This window comes from Ambystoma mexicanum, chromosome 5p (assembly GCF_040938575.1).
Source record: "Ambystoma mexicanum isolate Mex_15411 chromosome 5p, UKY_AmexF1_1, whole genome shotgun sequence".
Taxonomy (NCBI): Eukaryota; Metazoa; Chordata; class Amphibia; order Caudata; family Ambystomatidae; genus Ambystoma; species Ambystoma mexicanum.
In genome coordinates, this window is record NC_090930.1 from 1107574243 (window position 1) to 1107590142 (window position 15900).

Genomic DNA, 15900 nt, shown 5'->3' on the forward strand with positions numbered 1-15900 from the left:
TACACCCACCAGGTCTGACCTGGCGGGTTTAACGCCACCGGCCGCACACAGACGTGGAAACACTGACACCATTACCGCATGGTGCCTGTGTTTCCAATGCCTCCATTCCTGTGGAGTCCACGGGAATGGGGATTAACAGAATGCCGGCTCTGGAATTACCGGACCACCAGGGCTGTAATGCCCCAGTGATTTCGGCAAGTCTGGAGCTGGTAAATCCCCACAAGTCAGGTGGCAGCCTGCCAGTTTTACCGGCACGGCTACCGCCGGACTCGTAATGAGGCCCATTCATTTGTGGGTGGGTCTCTTACTTAAAAACAAATGCACATTTCAAAAATCTATGCAATATTCTCTTATGTCAATTTTCAGTGGCCGGAGTTGTTATTTCCAGAATGTATCATAAAATGCAAACAGAGCTTACATTCTGCTTTCCCTTAACTATATTTCTATGCCGAGGGACGTGCATACAAAATCATTCTGAGCTACGATTGGTCTGTTGTGCTGTGCCAATTGCATTCAATGTAATCGGGCGGACAACGTAAGACCAGATACATTGAACACAAACAACAACTCCAGGGTGCAAGGCCAGGCAAAAAAACGTGCAAAAGAAAATAGGGAACAAACACACGAAAGGCTTAACAGTCAAGGGGCCATAATCACAACCCAGGCGTTAAGGGGTTAACGGCGCCGTAAAAGGTGTCGGCGCCGTTAAACCCTTAAAGCCTGATTACGAGGTCCCTTTGCGGGTTGCACTTTAACGCCTGCTTTTAGCAATTAGCGCCTTCCCCATTCCCATTGAGCCCTATGGGACCAAATGGGAATGGGGAAGGGCCATGGCGGCATGGGGAATTACCGCCCCACCAACTTGTAATGGGGTGGTAATTCTCCATTCCGCCATGGCAGACTCCGGCATAGACAATGGTGCTAATAGCACCATGGTTTAGCGCCGGAGTCCTAATGAGGCCCAGGGTGTGGAGTGAGAGGGCTGTTTGAACAGGGAGCAGGTTAAACACAGTGGTATCTAGGATGGGGAGAAGGAACAATGAGGCGAAGCATTGGACTTGGAGATAGGTGGGGAGCAAGAAGGATGTTGAGCTGGGGATACAATGGGGTGCAACATGCATATTTACAGCTCGCCTTACATACCGTCAGTTGGCCCTATCGATGTCGGGTACACAGACGCTTCACTAATTGAAACTCTATAACAGTGATTTACATGATGAAATGCAAAAACTGAAAAAGATATGTTGGAATGACAGCAAAAATAAATATTGTCAAAGCCAAAAGGTGCAGCTTTGCAAATGTAAAGGATGGGCCTCATTACGACCCAGGCGGTAAATTACCTATGTTTACACCATGGTGGATGGCGGATTTACCGCCCCATTCCAAGGTGAGTGGGGCGGTTAATCCACATTTCCCATTTTACCCTTCCCCATTCCCATTTTTGCCCCATAGGGCATAATGGGAGTGGGGAAGGCGCTAATTACGCCACCGTAAATTACGGTGGCGTAATTAGCACCATGGTCCCTTAGCGCCATGGATTTTAACGCCTGCAAAAAGCAGGCGTTAAAATCACCATGGCGCTAAGGGACCTTGTAATCAGGCGTTAAGGGTCGGCGCCGTTTACGGCACCGTTAACCCCTTAACGCCTGACTCATAATGAGGCCCGATGAGTCTTTTTTGGCCTGTAGGAGCTTTAGAAAAATAAATCCCTCTGCATTTATACAGCCAGAGATATTTTTAAAATTCTCCAAGGTCTCGTACCCCACTACTGAAAATTTCATTTGATTATAGCATATATTTTATCTGTATCAAGTGTCCCGCTAGTTTGAGCTATACATTTCTCTACTAACATTCTCAATTAACATGGCGTTAGGGGCGTAGGAACCAGATGCAATACAGAGGACTTATCGGCCTCATTACGACCTCGCCGGTAGCCATGCCGCTATTGGCGGCATAGCTGCTGCCGAAATCGCGTCCGGGTCCGGGTCTTCAGAATGAGGAATTACCGTGCCATTCCGAGTTCGGAAGGCCCGGTAATTCCTCCCTCCAAGGACCCGGACCCGGTCCTTCCCCATTCCCATTTCAGCCCCCATAGGGCTGAAATGGGAATGGGAGAGGGAGCAAACAACGGGCCATTAGGAGTTGGCCCGTTGTTTGCTCCCTCTTCCCCTCGCGGGACCCTGTAAGCACGCCTGGTTTGACCAGGCGTTGCTTCCTGGATCCCGCGAGGGGACCTCGTAATGAGGCGGTATGGGGTAAACGGCGCTGGCACCTTTTACGGCGCCGTTTACCCCGTACCGCCAGGGTCGTAATGAGGCCCATCCCCCCAATTTCCTGACTAGAGGACGAAGGGCAAAGGGGATCACTGGATTTTCTTTAACCAAATGCAGTCCCAAAGCCACAGGTAGACCGCAGAAGTTGACACCATCTCTAGTAGAGATTGAAATAAAAAGACTATCCGTCTGCTGTCGTTTCAAAATCCAAATACCACTGAGAGAGACACAGGAGTAGTCTTTGGAATATGAAAATTGACTAACCCACCATTTCCTGATAAGTTTCTGAAATCAAACAGAGCAGTGCATAATCTCTCTGTCATCAATCACATGCTGCTCAGTTTCTACGGAGGTGATGGTGTTAATATCCCTGATGTGTAATTATGGCCTAGAGTGCTGGCTGTGTGATGCAAAGATAAAGGATCCTCTGGACACAGGTGAGTCTGTTACACCATGTATTGTTGTCAGCAAGAGCAGTGGGTAATAGAACCCCTTTGGACAGTCCGGGCCTCATTACGAGTTCGAACGGTAGCCGTGCCTGCATTACAAGCACGACTACCGCCGAACTTGCATCCGTCACCCGCGAATGGACACTTACTGGCCCATTACGAGTTGAATGGGCCGGTAAGTGCCCATTCGCGGGTGGCGGTAATGCCGTGCTCCTCATCCCCATTCTGCCCAATAGGGCAGAATGGGGATGGGAGAGGGAGCAAACAACGGGCCATTACGAGATGGCCCGTTGTTTGCTCCCTCTTCCTCTCGCGGGACCCGGTAAGCACACCTGTTTTCCCAAACGTGCTTACCGTGTCCCGCGAGGGGACCTCGTAATGTGGCGGAATGGGTTGAACGGCGCCGTCACCTTTTACGGCGCAGTTTAACCTGTTCTGCCAGGGTCGTAATGAGGCCGTCTCCAACCTCTGGATCACCATTTGACATCTCTCAGAACACTGCACATTCCAGAGACGTATCACAGTGCAGGGTTCCACCCTCTCTACACACTCCATACCAATAATCTACTAGTATGATATGATATGTTATTTATAACGTGCTTACTACCCAGAGTTTTCTAAGCGCCGACATGGGGATCGAACCTGTGTTGCTCCGTGTTGTCTTGCTTCCAAGGCGAGCACGTTGCGCCTGAGACATATATAAAACACACCTGCCCACTTCCATTCAGACTCCCACACACACACCCACAACATCATAAGTTCAACATTGATAAGTAGGAAAATAAGTTTATTATAGAAAGGTTGGAATTTGTGGGCTACGTACCATTTTCTGACAGCACTCTTCCCCACCCTTCCTTTGTTCCAAACCATTCCATCCTCTGTGACACCACATCCTCATACACCCTCACCACTTTCAGCGGACCCCAAAACCTGCTACTCACTTTATTGACCATTCCTTCTTTCTTGATTCTCACACTCTTCCCCCAACTGAACCTCTTGTTTCTTGGCATGCATCAACATGTCATACCTCGCGGGGGCGGGGCGGGGCGGGGTGTCCAGTGGGTGACCAATGCAGTCGTAACTCTTGTGAGCACCCGCGGCGGACACCCAACACTGATCCTGCTGGAAATCCTGTTATCTCGGTGCAGCGGCAGCCCGAATGAAAAATACATCCACTTGTAGCAGAATATTGTGGCCTTTGATTCAGGGCTTTTCCGACGTGAAAGGAGTTGCCTGTGGACCGGCATGGCGCCTTACAACTTTTATTCCGGCAAGAGAGAGAGCACAATATAGCAGCTGATGATAAAATGGCGCCGCCCATGCAATTTAACCAAAGCTGCTGTGAGCGCACTTTCCCCGACCCGCCGGTGCCTAGACAGAGACACCAGAGCGTGGACTACCCCTGACCTCTTATGGTGCACGGAGAGCAGAGATAGAGAAAGTCAGGGTGGAGCAGACCTCGATGCCGGCCGGGTCCGAAATGATCTGTGCGCTCCCTAGCGTCGCCTACCACGGGCAGCAGGCCACCTGTGAAGGAGGCGAGATCAAAACTTCCAACCTGCAAGAGACAAGGTGAGCTCCATGGAATAAGCGAGGTGAGGCCTGGACTCCCTGCTGTTGATGCACTGAGGGTGCATTTGGAGACACAACGCCATTGAGTCCTCTGAGACAGAGACTGGCACATTAGCCGGAATAGAACTGGCGATTTGTGTGGCATGGCCGTGTGTGCAGGGGTGTACATAGTCATTCTGAGGCGTAACTTTGAGGTGGCACCTGGCCAGCAGCAAGAAGCAAGAAAGACTGGGGCCAGCATGGAGGTGGGAGGTTTGAGATAAGGTGTGGAGCAAAGGAGTATCCGAGACAGGAGTGTGACGGGGCCCCTTGCCTGTCGGCACGTGGGGATCCAGGCGCTGCTCCCCCTGAAAAGTTAAGGGGCACCCTGTTAAAGGGGGGCATATGTATGAGCGCAGACCAGCCCTGGGGAAAGATGGGGACTGATCGCTTGTGGCACCCTGTGCGTGGGTGAGCACTGGGACCAGCTAAAGTCACATGCCTACAGTGCGAAGCACCTGGGGACACTGTGGCACCCAAGAGTGGGCAGCAGAAAGGACTGTGCAACCCACGGCGAGACGGAGGATCCAGTCTGTTGCCCTAGGCCCCCACCAATAAAACTACAGAGGTGGACCTAAGGTTAGCTCCAATATTACCAGATAAGGGCCTGGTGGTGTCGAGAAAGGCGGATTCTCCCACATTCATTGGCATTATTAGTGTGTAAGGACCACAGGGTGTTGGCAGCGGTGGTGTTGTGCTGGGGGGACATGGCTCAGAGAAATTACATGGCTAAAGACAAACCCAAGAAAGGGGGTCAACAACACAAAATAGACCAATACACGGTGAGTGGGTCAATCATGGTCTCATCACCTAGTCGGGTGGGGCTACAGGAACGGATGATCAGGAAGCTCTCCCTCAAAAAGGTCATGGCAGCCATAGTCGAGTCAAGAACCTCGCTGGAAGTTAAAATAGATGGGCTCGCTTCAGAGGCATCCTTTCTGCGATAGGAACTGCAGCAGCTTTCCATAAGGGGCGGGGAGGCAGAGCAACGCATCTCTGACTCAGAGGATGCCCTAAGGCACCTTAAAAAACAAATTACGGAGGCCACCAGGGCGCGCGCAGGTTATGGCAGCCTTAGTGCTGTGCTCCCATTAGGCTGGGCCGTTAAAGTCCCCACTTAAAGTCCCCCCCAGGGTAAACAGAGTGTGGAACCTGTGAGGCGACCATCCACAGCACCCCCAGGAGAAAATCTGACATCCGGGAACCCCCGCAAACCTGAGAACGAGACTTTGCTGACCCCGGATGCTGGAGAAGGGGTACCCACGAAGGACCTGGTCTGGAAGATCCCGGCCAGAAGCCGGGCGGGAGAGGCAGCGGCGCAACAAGACCGCGTCTGTCCTCCCAAATGACACCCCAGTTGAGATCAGGAGCCCCCACAGCCACCCTCTCCGCTTGAGACACGGGAGAGGGAGACAATGCGAAGGCTGAAAAACGAGTCCCCGGAGCGAGGTCCCCGTGGGAGGAGCGGAAGGGGAGCTTTGCCGGACTGCACGTCATCCCGCACCCGGGGAGGGCTCTCTCCACTCAGGAGTAAAACTGGCTCAGGCGAGTGAAGACTGAGGTGGGAGGAGACCCGTGAGGGAGCAGCAAGGTCGGAGAAGAGTGCGAGGAGGTAGCAGAGCGGGCAAGCCTCTCGAAGACCGAAGGAGTTGGAGAGCGGGCACCCATCCACCTAACTACTGTGTTCAAGGTGCCCAGGAGGTGAGGAGAGGCGGGGCACCTCAAGACCCACCCAGGACTCCGGGCGGAAGATTGGGAGCATACCAGGAGAGCCGGATGGGAGGGGGCCGGGGGCTCCTGCTCAAAGGGTTGTGACGAACGCAGAGGAGGGAGACAGTGAGGCGGCGCATAACGCCCCCAGCAGGTTCAGAAAGAAACTCCCAGGCGTGGGGAAGGCCCTGGCTCAGGAACAGAGCCCTCATCAAGAAACTCTTACAGCGGGCTCTGAGACCCGCAAACACTCTTCCACCAAACATTTCACCCACAAATGAAGCTCTCATTCCGTGTAGACAGCACCCTCCCCCAGGCACTCCTGATATAACGCCCTTTTAGGAACCGACAGATTAAAAGGCCTGCTGAAGGGGGACCCACAAACCCAGGACAATCCACCACGCAATAGGCAGGAGTGTCTCGCACTGCAAGGAACACCCACAGACCACTACGCCAGTGGGGCAAAAAAATCTGTAGAGCTGGAAATCCAACAGAACAGGTGAGCAAAGGTAGGGGGAGATGCCCCCCCTGTATAGACAGCCCCGAAGCAGGGGGCCACACTGGCCTCTTGGGGGGGCAGGAGGGTCACAGCAGAGATGGCTTTCTGGGACACATGTCAGAAATCCACCCGACCAATGGAACCGATCAGGGGGAGAGACCCTTGAGCCCCTGACTCTTCTTGGGTGGTGGGCCCCGGGATCAGCCCGGGGGCGTTTGCCCGCATAGGAAGGGTGCAACTACACAGCTCCAACACCTGGAACAAAACCAACAACCGGGCCATCGGAAGGCGAGACACCACCTTGGAAGGGAGGGGGAACCTCTCTCGTCTCCCCCCGCACAAGAACATCGGGCCCTGAGGGGACCAGGAGAAACCAACTGGAGTGTAGACACGCAGGGGTTTCCCCCCCTTCAGTCGAAGACCCATCTCATGTGGGAAGCCCCTTCATCAGGACACAGGAGGCTGACCTGATGCTCTGGCATCTGGGACTGGAGTACTAAGTGGGGGGTTCCCTACCTCTCACGACCCCCTGAAGGCGTTAATGGACAGGGGTATGAAACAGCTGTACAGTGTCTTCGAGACAGGGCAGAGGCCCCTGATAAGGAAAACCCCAACAACATTAGGGGAGCAAGAAAAACTAACCTGAGAACCCACTCACCACATGTGGGCCTCAAACAGCACCTGGCAACGCCAAACAAGGTGAGGGCACCCAGGAGCCAACAGTGGGGCGTGTGCCCGCCTTGATTGAAGCTTTCACTCTATAGAGTCTTGCTTCAGAGGGAGAGACCAGAAAAAAAGACAGAATTAGCCAAATCCAGGAGAGGCCGCAAGAGCCCACCATACCCAGCAGGCGACCACACACACAACGCACCAATAGCCAACACGACGGAGCTGCATGAGCTGGAAGAAAACCGTCCAAGAATTCTGATTCCAAGAGGCGGCAGGGGACCAGAGTGACCCGGACCTGGAAAACAGGATGGAACAGGCCGAGGAACCAACAAAGGACGCCACGACCATGGAAAAGGGCTTTGCCACTGTGCTGCAAGAAATAAGGGACATGCGCTCGGATATAAGCCAGCGGTTAGAGAAAATGGACCAGAGAGTGGACAAAGTGGAAGACTGGTTACAACAACTGGAGTCCAATCAGTCAGCCGCTGTCCTGGAAGCACAGATAGATACCAGACTATCGGCCCTGGAAAAGAAAGACGAGGAAAGAGCCCTGCAAATGGATGATTTCGAGAACAGGGAAAGGAGGAATAATCTCTGGTTCTTCGACATCCTGGAGGTGGACGGTGAGACAGAGAGGGACATATGCCAAGTGGTCAGAGACGTGATCCACCTCCTGTTTGGGAACGAGGCGATGAGGGAACCCACAATGGATAGGGCACATTGAGCAGGGGGCAGAGCTGGGGCCCTCCGCTCCATCCTTGTATGCCTCCACTAGTATGCGGAAAAAATTAAAATTCTGGAAAAAAACAGGAAATCCTACATCACATACAACAACGCAAGAATTTCGATCTTTCAGGACCTGTCCGCCTTCATGCTGTCCAGACGTCGACTGTGCCGCCCCTTGACTCAATGTCTACGGGGAAAAAGGGGTCCAGGTACCGGTGGGGCAACCCCTTCTCTCTTTCCTTCGGATATATGGGCCAGAGATCATGCCTGGTCACTGAAGACAATATCAGAGGGGTGATTTGTGAATACATGGAATCTGCCGATGACCAGAGGTGACCCACCGGGGAAGCAGTGGGTGCAACAGGTGGGAAAGAAAACGTAAGGGACAGAAGACGAATCCCGGGATCCAGAAAATTAGAAAAAACTGAACACTCCCTCACCACCCCACAACGATGGCCTGGGATGTTCTAACGGGTGATACAGGTCTTCACCTGAGCCAAGGAAGCAGACCAGAGACCTGGGCCAGGATATGGCTAGTTTCCCCAGTGAACAGCAAATATGGGGGGAGCTTTTACAGGAGGGAAATGTTAGAAAAACAGTGACCAGGGTGGAGGGGAGGGGTTTGTTGGGGCACAATGCATAAAGAAAATCTACTGATTGTCCAGTCAAGCACCAGGAATGGGTGAACTATTTGGCTGGGTGCCGTGGGAGGCGGGATACAGGGGGAAGGTACTAGGGGTGTGGTAGGAGGGGAGGGGGCAGTTGGGGTTAAGCTCCGCCAGGGTAGAGAGGGAAAGAGGGGGAGGGGGTTAGGGTGAGAGGGGAAAGGGTGCTGGTGATTTTGATTCTACAACAAGCCCCACTAGCTGGGCTATGGCAAGGTGAAATAGGCTCCCTGAACATCAGGGAATGAACTCTCCCACTAAACGATCCCTACTAGGTAGGGAATTCAGACAGGTCAAACTGGACCTGCTCGTCCTTCAGGAGACCCACTGGGTGAGGGGGAAAGAACCGGTATCCGGGGTAGAGGGAATGGCTAGGTATTTCATGCCTCATACAAAACTAAAAAAGGGGTGGTGGCGATTATAATGGCCAACAAACTGGGCTTTAAAAAGAAGGCTTTGATGAAGGACCCGGAAGGGCGTTACCTGTTCATTAAAGGAGGGCTACAGCGATCCCAGCTAACCCTGGCAGTGATATATGGTCCGACCGTAGGTTAGGTACAGTTTTGGGAGGAGACAAGGGACAAACTAAGACTCTCTGTTGAGGGTACACTAATAGAAGGAAGGGACTTCAACATGGTAATAAACCCCTCATCATATAGAAAGAAAATGACACCTCACGCTTCCCCCCCCAGCAGCGGACGACCCTACTTCGCAGAGTTTCCGCAGAATCAACCATGAGCTGGGCCTGGAGGACACATTCCGGAGCTCGGTCAAGGTTGACCCCCCCATACACATACTACTCCAAGATTCACAAATCCTTCTCAAGGATTGACTACATCCTGGTAGACAGTACCCTGCTCACCTATACACGGGACCTTAGGGTAGACCCAGTCCCCTGGTCCAACCACGACCTGATGAGGATTACCCTGATGGAAGGCTGGGGCCGTCAGCGGAGGGGAAGGTGGAAATGCAACAATGCCCTATTTAAGGACACAGTAACTGCCAAAATGGTGTTAGAGAACATTGTGGAATATTTTGACCTGAATGATATGGGGAAGGTCAGCCCATGTATATTATGGGACGAGTTCAAGCCCACTATACGGGGGGGTCATGATAAAAGTAGAGGCACAAAAATAAAAGGAGAGGGATGACCAGGGAAAGTCCCTCTGAGAAAAAATTGCGGAACTACAAACGTGTCAAACAGCAGGCAGGTCCATCACTCTAGACCAGGCGGCTGCACTTGATCAGTATAGAATCCAACTAAAGGATCTTCTGCTGAATAAGACGGAGAGGAGCCTCCAGTTCATCAAACATAAATATTATGAAAAGGGGGACAGGGCAGACAAAATTCTGGCATGGAAATTGAGGGAAGCCCAGAAAAGTAAAATGGTCAAAGCCACAAAATCTGATCAAGGGACATTGAGGTCTGACACCCCGAGTATTGGTGGGGCCTTTCTAAACACCTACAGAGGACTGTTTTTTTTTTTCTTCAAAATAAGAGGACAGGATTGAGCCCCTTTTACCAAGTTAATCTATACAAAGAAATCCTGTCAGCTGTTAACTATTATCTAATAGTTTGAGCCCACTAAGTGGACCCCATGAGGGTAATTGGACAAGATTCCAAAACCAACTGCAAACCAAGTTTTAATCTTGTTAAGTGAGTATTCACATTAAAACCTCACAACTTAATGGTATAAATAAATAATCTTTTATTACAAAGAAAATCCTAAAAACTTAAACCACATATATCGAACAATTCATAACCATGATGATACTAAAAACTACCTAAAAAAGGGGAAGAAGGTGAGATAGACAATTGAAAACCAAATTAACATCGAAAACATATAACCAATTCCCAAAATAAACCTCTTATCATAACCAATAATAATGTGCATAAGAACAAATCAATAAAAAAACAAAGAATTTAAACATACAAAAAACAGTAGAATAAAAAGACAATACATGCTACTAGCATTTGACACAGTCTGACATATTCATGTCTAGTATCGAACCTGTCATCTCATTCTAGGGTTCCTAAACGCAACTTAGTCACTTTGCTTTTAATGCTTTGATGTCACTGTGTAACCAATCTCACAGTAATTTATCCCAACATGTTTCATTCCCAATTTATTAACATAAACAATAGGGAAATTCGTCAGGGGACCAAAATCTTGAACATTCAATGTGTCATCAGCATAAACTTCTTATTATCTGTTACTCCAGCATTGGGTTCGAGCTCTTGAAGATCCTCATGGGGTTTCTTACTGTTATAAATTGTACAGTTACCTAGGAAAATAGTACAACACTACTATGAGTTATGCTACTATATATTGGTGGGGCCTCTCAACAGTATTATGAAAGGCTATATGAATCGGAATTCGAGGGCAACTATTCCCAAATTGAAGATTTCCTCAAGAATATACCTATACCGGGTCTTGCGAGAAATATCGCAGACAATTTAGAGTCCCCAATAACGGAGGAGGATATTGTCAGGGTGATAAAGGGAATGAAAGGAGGCATAACACCAGGGGACGATGGCTGTTCAGTGAAATTCTTATTTCTCTGAAAGGCACAGGAAACCCCATTCTCTGGAAGAGGGTATTAGCAACAGAAACTAGTCTAAGAAAGAACATCCAGAGGATACAGTTTGAAATTCTCGTATTAAGGATTTTATTAAACCTAATACATTTATTATTGTGTGAGTTTAATCACAATTTTATTTTGCACTCAAGCAATTATTTATTTAACATAGCAGCAAAATTGTTTAAAAACACATCATAATTCCATAAAATTCATACTCTTGAATCATTCATACCTTTGTCCTCAGCCATACAACATACATCAGCCCATTCGTACACAACATCAATAAGTACAAGATAAAAACACATAAGAAATATCACAATTCACTCACAATCCAATTATTGTACTAAAAATATTTTGTGAAAAACAACAAACAGCATGACCACAGTGATTCTTGTGGGTGGTCAGCAGTTCGGATAGGCAAAGAATGGAAGATCTTCACAAATAGCCTTATCCACAATTTCTCTACCGGTTTCCACGTTTTAACGTTGTTTGTGTTACGTCTTCATCAGGAGATAGTAATATATTTTCTAAAAGTAGAACAAATATAAAAACATAAATTTCCCTAAAGGAATATATAGACAGTGGTAAAAGAGATGTGAAGAAGTGCAAATGTGTAAATTCACCGTGCTCAAGTTTAAAGTAGAAGAATCTACTGCTGTCCTGCTCATGGCCCCGGATATATATATATCTGGGATAAACAGAAGGCGTCATGTAAGGAGTGCTACCAACCGAAATCAGTGTCCCCAGGCAGGGCAGGACTAGATCAAGACTCAAAACCAGCCAATTGTGATACAAAAATTATACTCAACCCATGCACAGAGTGGCAACCCAAGTTGGAAAGTCTATCTAATTTAAAGACAACCCCAAACACTGACCTTGAAAACACCAACAAGAGTCAATCCGTGGCGTGTATTTGTACAGAACTGAAACCGCTGTCATGAAGATTTGGCAGCCTTCAGATTAGGGATCCTGCTTTTGCAGAAGAATGCACTTGATACTTCAATCTATAGGGTTAAAATAAATTAAGGGAATCAGAAACCCTCTATCAAAGAGTCGTGGGCCATAACCTACATATGAGGTTGCAAGAACAGAGTCTGCAAGCTAGCCAGAATGTCAAGCATGTCCAGAGCCAGTATTATTCTTACCCCAGGTGATCGGGTCACAATAGACCTATGGGTGGTGCTGGTGACGCACCTCACAAGATGTTTGTTCAAAAGAACTGCTGCAGTTACCAGGAGAATGGAACCTAAATGTGGCATATTACCACAGGCAAAAGACAAAAGGAGGAAGAAAGAGAAAAGAACTAGTAAATAGTTCTATAATTACACTCTCTACCGATTTTACAACAGGAAGACTCATGACCTAATTTAAGAGTCATCATTTCGGGTCAAGTGATTATTTCCTACTGGTAAAAGCCCAAAAAGATTTATAATACTGTTCAGTGAAATTCTACAAATTATACTGGTCTACCCTCGCCCCCCACCTAGCAAAGGTTTTCACGGGGATATCCTGCCTGAGACAATGATGGGTGCCATCATAGTGGTGTTACGAAGGAGGGAAAAGACCCGACCGAATGTTCCTCCTACCGTCCAATATCTTTACTCAATACAGACGTTAAGATCCTAGCTAAGGTACTTGGTAAAAGGATGGAAGAGATCATGCCCTCCTTGGTCCACGGAGACCAAGTGGTCTTCATAAGGGGATGCCTTAACATCCGGAAAACCATAGACTTGACCCACTATGCACAGGAGTCCGACCTCAATGCCAGCCTGCTTTCTCTCGACCCGGAGAAAGCCTTTGACAGAGTGTAAAAAAAAAGGGGGTACATGATGCTCCTCCTGCAGAAAATGGGATTTGGGGAACACATGAGAAAATGGGTAGGTGCTCTGTACAGGGCTCCCACAGCGAAAGTACAAATAAATGGAGAGCTCACGGCCTCCTTCAATCTTTCCCAGGGTACAAGACAGGTCTGCCCCCTGTCCCGCTTGACATACGCCCTTATGGAACCTCTAGCTATAGCAGTGAGGACACACCCAGGAATACAGGGATTCAAAGAGGCCAGGTAGAATTTAAACTCTCCCTGTTTGCGGACAATATCTTGGGTTACTTAGTAGACCCTCACTTGACGCTCCCACCCCTTCTTTTTTTTTTATTTAAAAAGTTGTTTTTTAGTTTGATAAACAAACTATTACAACATAAACATCATCGTTACAAAAGATTAAAATTCATAGTATCATATGAATTAAAACTTATATGCAAAAAATTATTACAATTATTTTCAAAGCATTATCATATGTAAAATAATAAAAGTGTTTTTTTATACATCAAAATTACTCAAAAACCTTCCTCAGTCTTAATTTCGGAAACAAATTTGCACCATTTGCCTATAACAAATAATAAGTTTCACACATTTCTGAGCCTAATAGTTAGTATCAAATGAACAAAGAATTCCATTAATAACTCAGTATACATCTCTAAACCCTTCCACAAAATGTATGAAGTTTGCACATGATCCCCAAAAGTAGCTTTTTTACATCTCGCTAAGTACATACTTCGAGTCCAGTTCTTGAACAAAAGTCACCAGAAATGTTGAAAGTGCCAGGTTCGATTTGGGTGAGTACCCCCACATAAACATCTTCCAGCACCATTCTCTAGAATTTTGTGTTAAACCAAGAAGTTCCTTTCCAATAATCAAGGAACGAGAAACTTCAAAGTAAGTGCAATCTAGGATCAGGTGCTTTAGGGTTTTCCTATTGCGTGCAATCACTACAAAAGCAACATAGCGCGTTACTAATCAAGAGTCCTCCCCTTTTCCACACAGCTGTTTTCTCCAATGTGTGCAGTTGGTTAAGCTTAAATCTTAAGTATAGATCTCGTAGTTTACTACACGGAAATTTGAGCAAATATGCTCTACGCAGAGTCCTTGCTGCTACAAAAACAGCTGCTTCTGAGTACAATTGTTTGGAGTGCATCTCAGAGTGATTGCCCAGTTGCTCAAATAACATTTTTTTTTTACATGGGCATGACGAAATTCAAGATCACTAGGCTTTAATGCAATTTCATCAAGTAAAGTGGTCATGTTCTTCAAAAAGGCTAAAACAGAGAGTGGATTACCCTTGTGCAGCATGATGGAGAATTCCTCATATAATGAATTTGGTGCAAGATTAGATAATTGGCGCCAGTGGTATCTGGTTGATAGGGCCGTTAGCCTAAGCTCCTGTCTCAGTACACAGTTCGGGAGTGAATTGGGCATTCTTAAAGTAACTTTCCATAATTGACCCTGGATCTGATCAAGTGCATAGTCGATATCTAAAAGACATAGGTCTAAGCCATATAATACAATGGCTTCTACTTTTAGGAGATAAAATTCCAGCAAGGGCACCATTAAGAATTTACAGTGTTTTGCATATACTATCTTCATTTGGGAGCCCACTAAAGTAATTTTATCATTTAGATTCGTTCTCCACATTTTCTTTGAGTAGGAGTCAGTTACATCGTAGCCCAAGTATTTCAAACTTGTGGCCACAGGTATGGTGACACTATTTATGGACCATTTCACAGAGTAATTTTTCTTCTTCAGATTTTTAAATATGAAGATTCTTGATTTATTCACATTACACATTAAATTGTGATTAGACAGATAATGTGCAAATATTCCAAGCTTTCTCTGGAGACTATAGGGAGTCCGGTCAAATATCAATATGTCATCCACAAATGCCATCCACTGTATTTTTAAATGCCCAAGCTTAGCAGGATAACAGACTTCATTTTGCCAAATTTGCTCAATATCACAGAGGTAGAGGTTAAAGAGGGTGGCCGCCAAGTTGCATCCCTGTTTAACCCCCACCTCGGTTGAGATCGGCTGTGTGGTCGTGCCTGAATTCCCAATACACGCTAGATAAGAGGTGCCATGGTGAAGTTTCGCAATTAGCGAAATTAGATAAGTGGGAACGCCCTTGCTCTCCAATTTCTCCCACAATAAAGTATGAATCACACAATTGAAGGCAGCAGAAAGATTGATCGATGCCATATACAAGGCACCTGCATTAGTCATTTTAGTTTGGTGTAACAAATGTGCCAATACAGTCGCATTCAGTGTCAAGCCCATACGGGCTCGGAAACCTATCTGATAATGTGAAAGTATGGCATGTTTCTGCAGGTAAGCCTGTAGCTGTTGTAAAAGTAAGATGGCAAATACTTTGGCTCCTGCATCAATCAATGCAATGGGCCGATAACATTCAGGATTATTCTTCCCCCCCTTTTTGTAGATTTTTACAATGATTGATTTTAACCATGAGGATGGCATTTCCGAGGAGTTAAAAATCTCATTGAATTGTATTTTTAACAATGGTCCCCATAATTGTGGATTGTGTTTTAATAGACATGGCGGAAAACAATCATGCCCAGGAGCCTTTGAGTTGTTTAAATTTCCGATTCCCCATAAGATATCCTCAAGGGACCACCCCTTAAACCCTTCCACAGAGCAAAGCACAAATTTAGATGGATCATTATTAAATCTCGCAGGAAGCGAAAACCTTTTCTTGAAGTGTGCAGTCCACACTTCTTCAGAGATGTTAGCAGATTGTTCGCACTTAGCTCTAGTGTCATCCCCTCTTAGTAGGGCCCAAGTAGTTTGTTGGTCATTACCACATAGGCTAGCAATCATTGCCTGATTAGTGGTATGATGACAAAAATGTCTGTGGTTCTTAATTTTG